The sequence below is a fragment of the Chrysochloris asiatica genome, unplaced genomic scaffold (genome assembly GCF_000296735.1).
Source record: "Chrysochloris asiatica unplaced genomic scaffold, ChrAsi1.0 scaffold00067, whole genome shotgun sequence".
Classification (NCBI taxonomy): domain Eukaryota; kingdom Metazoa; phylum Chordata; class Mammalia; order Afrosoricida; family Chrysochloridae; genus Chrysochloris; species Chrysochloris asiatica.
The window spans coordinates 3,319,904-3,329,372 of record NW_006408585.1 but is presented as its reverse complement, the minus strand read 5'-3'; the positions used below and the strand labels follow the sequence as shown (position 1 = coordinate 3,329,372).

General features: G+C 40.0%; 1 protein-coding gene and 1 pseudogene across 2 annotated transcripts in view; both read right to left on the bottom strand.

The window, feature by feature from the left end:
* The window catches only part of KCNH5 (potassium voltage-gated channel, subfamily H (eag-related), member 5), a 608,817-nt gene that overhangs the window by 37,246 nt on the left and 562,102 nt on the right, over window positions 1-9,469 (bottom strand). The window lies entirely within an intron of this gene.
* On the bottom strand, window positions 7,647-8,853 carry LOC102812664 (annotated as a pseudogene).

Sequence of the window (9,469 nt, the reverse complement as noted above, 5' to 3'; positions counted from 1 at the left end):
CTCAGAAACCCTATACAGGGTCACTATGGGTTGAACCAACTTGATGGCATTTAACAACAACAACAACTACAAAGAAATCCAACAGCCAACATTACTCTCAATGGAGAGAAATTGAAAGCATCTCTTTGGTGAACAAGAACCAGACAAGGACACCCTTTAGCACCACTCCTATGTAATGTTGTGATCAAAGTCTTAACCAGAGGTAAAAGGAAGAAAGGGAAATTAAAGGCCTCCAAAGGCAAAGAAGGAGTAAAAATCTCTTTGTGTGCAGATGATATTATCTTATAAATCTGGCACTGTAGAATTGAACTGCTAATCACGAACTTGGTGGTTGAAACCTACCAGCTACTTCTTGGAAACCCTATATTGGGTTGCTATGAGTCAGAACCAACTCAATGGCACTTACCAAAAACAACCATAGAAAAACCCAAAGACTCAGCAAGAAAATAATAGGAACTCATAGAAAGATTCAGTAAAATGGCAGAATACATGATAAATATATAAAAAACAGTTGGATTCCTTCCTATACATTCTGAAAGGAAATTAGGAAAACAATATAATTTACAATGTTGTTGTTGTTGTTAAGTGCCGTCGAGTCGGTTCCGACCCATAGCGACCCTGTACAGGGTTTCCGAGGGTGTAAATCTTTACGGGAGTAGAAAGCCTCATCTTTCTCCCGCGGAGCGGCTGGTAGTTTCGAACCGCTGACCTTAAGGTTCGCAGCCCGATTCGTAACCACTACGCTACCATAGCCACCATAAAGATGAAATCACTAGGAATAAATCTAACCAGAGCAACAAAAGGTTCATACAAAGATAACAACAAAAAGCTACTAGAAGACTACAAAGGAGACTTACAAAAATGGAAGAATTTATCATGCTCATGCATTGGAAGACATCGTGAAAATGCCAATGCTACTCAAGTAATCTATAGATATAAATCAATCCTAATCCAGATTCCAATGTCATTCTTTAAAGAGATGAAAAAACTAATCACTAACTTTATATGGAAAGGAAAGAGACCTCAGATAAGCAGAGCATTACTTAAGAGCAACAAAGCTGGAGGCCTCTCCCTCCCTGATCTCAAAATCTACCACACAATCACAGTGGTTGAAACAGCCTGGTACTAAGAAATAGAATATCGTATAACTAGCCTATTTCACAGGTAACTTGGACATTAAGCTATGCTTGACTGTACTTGTTTGAGTTCATTCTTTTTTTCTAATGTCTTGCTAACTATAACCAGTCACAACCCATGCATACTACTAATATTGTTTTCCAATGCCTTCGAAGAGAGCAGAGACCCCCTGATGATACAATGGTTAAAAATACCCGGCTTCTGAATGAAAAGTTGATGTTTCGACGAGTCATTCCACCAGAGAAAGATGGGCCAGTCTGCTTCCATACAGATTTCCAGCCTTGGCAACACAATGGGGCAACTCTACTCTGTTGTGTAGGGTCATTATCAGTGGGAATCTGCTGGATGGCAATAGGTTTGGGATGTTTGGGTTCAGTAAAGTTGCAGCATTAGAAGACAATCACAGGCAGCAGTTTTACCAAGTGTTTTGTTACTGAAAAGTATTTGTCTTCATATTTCCAGGCTTCCAATATTAATTTCCTTACTTCTACTCCTGCTAAGTCCATGTCATATAATATACTTTAAACTGAATGGTGGTTTGCTATTGCTATGAGCTATACATCACCACCACCACCACCATCAAACTATTCCATAGCTTTCTTGGCTTTACAAAAGCAGACCTCTAAACTTTCTTCTACAATACCACTAAGCAGGTTGGAACCACAAACTTTTAGGTTAGTTGTTGTTAAGTACCATCAAGTCAGTTCCAATCCATAGCGATCCTGTATAGGATTTCCAAGGAGCGACTGTAGAGCTTGAACTGCCAGCCCTGCAGTTCAAACAACTTTGCAGTCTGGCACATTAACCCATAGTGCCACACCAGTTGTCACCTGCAAATTGTTTGTACCACCTAGGTTAATATCAATTTAAACTAGTGTTCATTCAGTAGTGTTGAAACAATTTTTTTTATCATTTGAAAAATCAGAATATTCAGCATAAAATCTCATTGTATTTCTAAGTTCTTAGCATAGAATTTTTCACACATCCAGGTTAAAAGGAAGAAACTTAATAAAGCAAAACAATTACCACTCTGCTTTGTTAAAAATATAAGAATGCAGCCCCAGTCCTTCTCAAAGTCTCCTAAAGGAACATCAGAGCACATGCTCTTTAAAGAATATAATTGTACTGGTCCTAATAGAAGTTGCTTCCATATATTTTCATCTTGGGATCACAAAATAAAAATACCAGTCTTAGGGTGTTGGGCTAATACTTTACATGGATTGTTAGTTCATTTAATTTTCAAAATAATCCGTTTCATAGATGCATAAAACTGAGTCTTAGAAAGATTTAAAACTTTCCCAAGTCCACACAGTTAATGAATGACAAAACAGGAATACCAACCAGATCTACTGGAAGTTAGGCTAATCTGATTCATATCTGAACCATTTCAAGAATTCCTGATTTAATTTAAGAATGCTGCAAAGGACCTTTGGCTAGTCTGGAAAGAAGCAGATTAAATGATCTAGGAGGTTGGATCACTTTTTAAATGGCATACGTTAAAATCACAAATCTCTGGAAGTTTAACACATAAAGGGTGATATATACATACGAATCTATAGTGGCATTCTTTAGTATTATAAAATGGTTAGAAAATAGTATTACTTGACATTTGAGGAAAGTAATATGTTAACCTTATTTTCTCCCTGCAATTTTGTAAATTTGGCAGGGCACTTAACAGAATCCTCATTTGACAGATGAGACTCAGAGATGTTATATACTTTGCCTAAACTCATCCAAGTAACAAATGGCCAGGCTGGAACTGAAATTCATTTCCTAATACCACCTCCAGTGTCTCTTACACTCTTCCATGTTTAGTGCTGTGCATAATTTTGTTTATAGTTCACAAAGCACTTTCAAATATATTACTCTATTAGATCTCATTCAGTCCTGTTTCTTTGTCTCCAGGAACACACCAAATAAGTAGTTTTAATGCGTGCCCCAGGAAGAACTGAGGGAGGGTAGTTACTGTACCTTTATACTGAATTATCCCATTACATTGTAGTAGCATCTTTGTGGAACAGAAAGCCTCATCTTTCTCCAGTGGAACGGCTGGCAGTTTTGAACTGCTGACCTCGAGGTTAGCAGGCCAACATGTAACCACTATGCCATGCTAAAGCAAATGGAAGAAATGAGGAGGCAAAACAGATAAATAGAAAATTTCAAAGGGCAGCTAGAGAAGACAAAGGCAAGTATTATAATGAAATATGAAAAGAACTAGAAAACAAAAAGGGAAGTGCATGCTCAGCATTTCCCAAGCTGGCATGCTTGGACTTCTTCCTTCAGTACCAACGCTCTAGAACATATGCTACCTTTTGACCTTCTTTTGCATATACCTTCCATCTTCTTTTGCTGCTTTCTGCATCTTTCATTACTTAGTCATGGAATCCGTCAATATTATAAGTCAAGGCTAGAATGTTTCATTATGTCTTTCAGCTTGATCAATTTTGAGCATGGTCTTCCCTTTGGTTTTCTAATTCCAGGTCTTTGCACATTTCATTATAATACGTGACTCCGTGGGCTACCCTTCAAAATATTCTGTTTCGTTCTTTTACTTCCTCATTTCTTCCCTTGGCTTTAGCATTTCTACGTTGAAGAGCACATTTCAAAGTCTCTTCTGACATCCATTTTAGTGTTTTCTTTCTTTCCTATCTTTTAAATGATATGTTGCTGTCTAAATGACATGTTGCTGTCTTTTTGTACAATGTTCTTGTCATCCTACACTATCTCTGTTCTTTGGTCATTAGTGTCTAATATTTCAAATCTGTTCCTGATATTGTCTCTAAATCCTGGTGGGATATCTTCGAGGTCACATTTTAGCTGCTATAGACTTGTTTAAATTTTCTTCAGCTTAGGCCTGAAATTGCATATAAAGAATTGGTGGTCTGTTCCACAGTCTGTCCCAGCTTTGTTTTGTATGATATTACTGAGTTTTTCCAATGTCTCTTTCCACAGATGTAGTCAATTTGATACTTAGGAAGTTAGATCTAAACATTTAGACAAATAGGGTCTCTAAAATTTTGTGCGTTGCAAAATAACTAAATTCTGGTGAAGAAACCTCTTGAATTTGAATCCTTCTACAGGAGTCCTGATGTGGCACTATAGGATAATCATTGGACTGTAAGGTCAGTTTGAACCACAAGGTTGGCAGTTCAAACCCACCAGCTGCTCCTTGGAAACCCTATACATGGTTGCTATGAGTTGGAACTGACTCAACGGCACTTGATGACAACAACAGAGAAGAAAACAATATCTGCAAGTTAAGTTACCCCATCCCTTTAACTAGTCCTGGTTCTGTCCCTTTAACTAGTTCTGGTGTGGTGCTATCAGGTAAGAACTGGACTTCTGACCACAAGGTTGGCAACTCTGACCCATCAGCCAATCCTGGAACCAAGTCAATGGCACTTAATAGTAACCAAAACAACCTATTTCAAACCAAGAATTTACTCAGTACAATTAGGTAAGTCAAAGGAGATAGTCTTCCTTGTCTTTTATAGGTTGGAACTAGTGTGTCATACATGCTATTTTATTACGTATTTAATAAGCGGCCACTAGAATAAACACTGATAGTGAGTTCCATTTCCAATTTGAAAACTCCCTTTGCAGGCAGCTTCATATTTAAAGGGTCTAACAGCACTTCAAACGGACCAGCAGCAACTTGGAAACCCCATACAGAGTCTCTATGAGTTGGAACCAACTTGATGGCACTTAACAACAACAAATGTCAACCCTGGTGGGTCAGTGGGCTTCTCACTGCAAGATTGGTATTTCAAACCCACCAGAAGCTTTAGAAACCCTATACAGGGTCACTATGAGTCAGAACCAATTTGACGGCACACAACAAGTGGAAAAAGTAATGATGGGTCATTTGGAAATTAGAGTTCTAATTCTAGCTAGAATTCTAACCATTAGATTTTGTGCAAATCCCATGAACTTCCTGAACTTTAGTTTCTGTGTTTTAAAAAATATATAAAATTAAGATGCCTAACTTTTTATTTTCAGCTCTAAATTTCCTTGAATATATAAAGAGGTCATAAAAAGGAAAAATGAGAATGGACAGATACAATTCACTTTATGCTCTTTAAACTGTTCTTAACATTCCAATTCTTAACATAACTTTACTAAAAGATCATAGGTGCCAACAATTCCTTTCACCAAACCTGTGGAGACTTTTATAACCTTCAGTAATAATTCTTACTGTGTGTAGGATGCATGTGTTGCTTTTGTTTGTATATTGAATTTGCTACTTCTACAGGCAACTGCTCACATACTGTGCTGGGAGAAAATGGGAATTTGCTGCTAATTATCAAGGTTTGTGCTTGTAAATGTTGCTGGCTAGTAATTGAATTGCAGTATCTAGACTTGAGTATTAGCTAATAACTTTGTCCCTACAGTGTTGAATATTAATTAGTTATTCCTGTCAAAACAGTGTGAGAAACCATGCTGAGTTTTTCTCTGGTGTTAAGATTGCCAGAAGAGATAGCCGATGATTTTTAAGGGAGTGGAGTGTATTTAAGAGGATCTGCCACAATACTCAACATTTATACACATGTACACACAGCCAAGCAAGCAGAAAAGCCTAGGGTTGTAAGGTTTGAGATTTCATCATTGAAAGCCTGAGATCTTGGCTCTGCATGTTACTGGGGCACAAATTGTGGAAAAGTGTGTATTAGACAGCTTGATACTGAATGCTAATGTCACTAACGGCTTTCTATCCTGTATAAACTGAATCAGCCCATTATATTGTGGTAACCTTCTTATGAGAGGTTCTGGTCCTAAGAATCTAAGAATTCAAAGGGGTGTGTTTAAGGAATCTTGATTTCTGTACACCTTGAATCAAAGTTTCTTGGAACTGAAAGATGGAAGGTCAATCTGGAAATGTAATTTTAATTTACTTTTGGCAAGTCCCATAATTTCTCAAAAGATTGTGAGTATAGTAAAAAGAATCATTTCTGTTTCCCTGATTTATGTCACCCCACACTCTCCTGTTTCACCTTTTGTTACTGGTCAGTGATCAGCCTCAGTTGCTTGGTCAGGGTCCCCTCCTCTTGCTAACCTCTAAATGTTGAAGTACCTAAGCTTGTCATCTTTTTTAAATGACAGCTATATCTGGAAGGAACTTCCATTTTTCAATCCAGCTGTAATTTGTCCTGGTGGCACAGTGGTTAAGGTCAATAGTTCAAACCTATGAGCTACTCTATAGGAGAAAGGTAGGCCAATTCATTTTCATAAAGACTGTAGCCTAGCAAACCATATGTGGAAGTCTGGAATCTATTCAATGGCACATAACAACAACATAATATGTCCCCTGAACTTCAGATTCTTGTATTCAGATCATTATTCCAAGGCAACATAAATCTAGATAGTCTTAAGAAAAGTGAGACACACAGATACTATGTATATTCAATCATCTACTTGGCAACTCCACTTAGATTGTTATTATTATGTTTGCATGCCTTTGAGCTAATTTTGAATATATACAACCATGTTTTCATTATTTTTAGCAATATTTTACTTGCATGTGATATTAATGATAGTGTCTGAGATTTCCAGGTTCTGTTGTGTCTCCTCGCTTTGTAACCCGCACAAATATGGATCTCTTCCAATCAATGGTCAGGCAGGTTAATAAGTCTTCCTTCAATCCTGATGCTGTATGTTCCCTCATGTAATTCAGTTTCTCAGATTATTTGTTCAGCATACAGATTGAGTAAGTATGGTGAAAGAATATAACCCTGGAGTTCATCTTTCCTAATTTTAAATCATTCAGTATTCCCTTGTTCTGTTCTAACAACTGCCTCTTGGTCTATGTACTGGTTCCTCTTGAGCACAATTAAGTGTTCTGGAAAACTCAAACTTCACAATGTTGTCCATAGCTTGTCATGAGCCACACAATCGAAAGCCTTTGAGAAGTCAATAAAGCATAGGTAAACATCTCTGGTATGCAATTCTTTTTCATTTTTTCATTTCTGGCGTAGTAAACGATATGATTGTCTGGCTCAAAATGACCAATATCATCCATGTCAATTCACTAATGCCTAGGATATCAGTCTTCATGTGTTCCATTTCATTTTTTACAACTTCCAATTTTTCTAGATCCATAGTTTTGCATTCAATATTCTGATTGTCAATGGATGTTCACAGTTGCTTCTTCTCCTTTTCAGTTGTGGCCCATCAGCAAATGAAGGTCCTGAGAGCTTTATTCCATTTATATCTTAAGGTCAATTCTACTTTGAGGAGGCAACTCTTCTCTCATTGTATTTATTTATTTATTTTTGTTTTCTTTGCAGGGTTTTTTTTTTGTTTGTTTGTTGTTGTTGTTGTTGCTTTTTGTTCTTTTAAATCTAAGAAAGCAGGGACCCAGAAGACCACCCAAATCATGGCATTCCCCAGGACCCAGAGAGTGCCCCTGACTGTGACAGGAGGGAGGGTAGGGGTAGGTCCTCCCAAGAAGGGCCAGGGCGCAGGGGTTGGGCATGGACAGGGACAGAGGCCCCAGTCATCATCACTCTCCTTCACACTGCTGTTTGAGTGGGTGTGCTGGATTGGTTCAGCCACAGCGTTTTATACAACCAACCCGCAAAATCCACTTCTTCTATCTCCAACTGTTTGATGAAGATGTGGTTCATCAACATCTTTAGGTCAGCATGTTTTGCTGGCTTCTTGATCAGGCATTTATTTGCAACTCCTGGAAGCCCTGGGTGAATATACCGTTGGGCAACTTGGGAGGAGGCTCATTTACAACGTAGTCCAGCAGCTCAAAGATGGCCATGGCCGTCCGGTTGTCCATCCCGTGGTCACTGGTGGGGCATCCAGGGAACCGAGGCTGCAGTAACACGCTGTAGGGCTCGTCTTCAGGCCAGGCTGACCACCGGCCAGCTGAAGATGGCCACCAGCTCCTTGGCATCTGGCAGGGGTATAGGGTACTTTCCGATGAACAGTTCCACCAGCGACAGGCCTATGTTCCAGATGTCTGACTGAACCCAGTGGTGGGTCCCTTAGTGGGTCCCCGGAAAGCGCTCCGGCCACATGTAGGAACGCGTCCCCACAAAGGAGTTGGTCATGGAGTTGATGAGCTGCCCACTCACCCTGAAGTCACACAGCTTGATCTCCCCTTGGGAGTTGACCAGAATGTTGGAGGGCTTCACACCTAGAAGCATGATCTGGTGCTTTTTTCAGAGGTACACCAAGCCAGGTAAGACCACAACGCTGACCTTCCCTAGGATCTCTTCTTCGCTTCTTTCAACACCTGGTCCAGGGAGCCTCTGTCCATGTGCTCCATACAGATGCTGATCTCTCCATCGCTATAGAAGGCCCCATAGAAGCCCAAGATGTACCGGAAGTTGCACCTGTGTAGGACCTGCAGGTTCCGGATGATCCGGTACCGAATGGACGGCTTGATCTCCAAGTGCATCAGGCCATGATGAGGCCTGAGGGCCTGTACTGCACCCTTGGTGACCACTCCCCGCCCCCCCGCTTTACAACCCTCAGCTTCGAGATTCTTTCAAAGTCATCGTCCTTGCGCTTGCCGACATTGGCTTTCTGGGTGAGGAAGGCTTCCAGACGCTTCTTCTGCTGCTTGTCGGGTTCCAGCTCCTCCAGTTTCTTCCGGAGGTCTGCCCAGTTTGCTTTGGAGGCGCCCTTGCTGGTGGGAGACAGGCCTTCGATGATGCTAGGGTTGATGTTAAGCGCTGGCAGCATCGGTTTCCTCCCGGCCAGCATCAGGGCTCTGCAGGGCCAGCTTCGGGATGCCTCTAGCTGGGGCATTTACGGGGCGGGCCGCAAGCAGATCTCACTGTATTTTGAGTGTATTCAAATCTGAGGGGCTCAGCTTCAGGCACTATAGCTGATAATGTTCCACTGCTGATTCAAAAGGTTTTCAGTCACTAACCATTCAGAAGTGGTCTACTTCTCCTTCTAGTCTGTCTTACTCTGAAACCTCTGCTAACCTTGTTCTCCATGAGTGAGACTGCTGATTTTTAAAATATACCAGTGTTTCAAGGCACAACTTCCAGTATCATAGCCACACACAAGTTGTTACAGTATGACATCCTTACAGAAGGGTGGTGGAAATTAACTGAGCACTACAACAAACTCACCAACCACTTCTCGGAAGCACTATACAGGGTCACTGAGTCAAAATCAACTCAATGACACTCAACAACAACAACAAAAAAAAATAGTTTTGTACATTCATTCTACATTGAATTACATTATTAGTAACTAAGCAGAATATATTTTGATATTTCCCTGCTTTTCCTTTAATTACTACTTAATTCTCAAAAAAGTTATTTATATAGTTTCACCAATACTAATTACCACAATACTGTAGCTACAA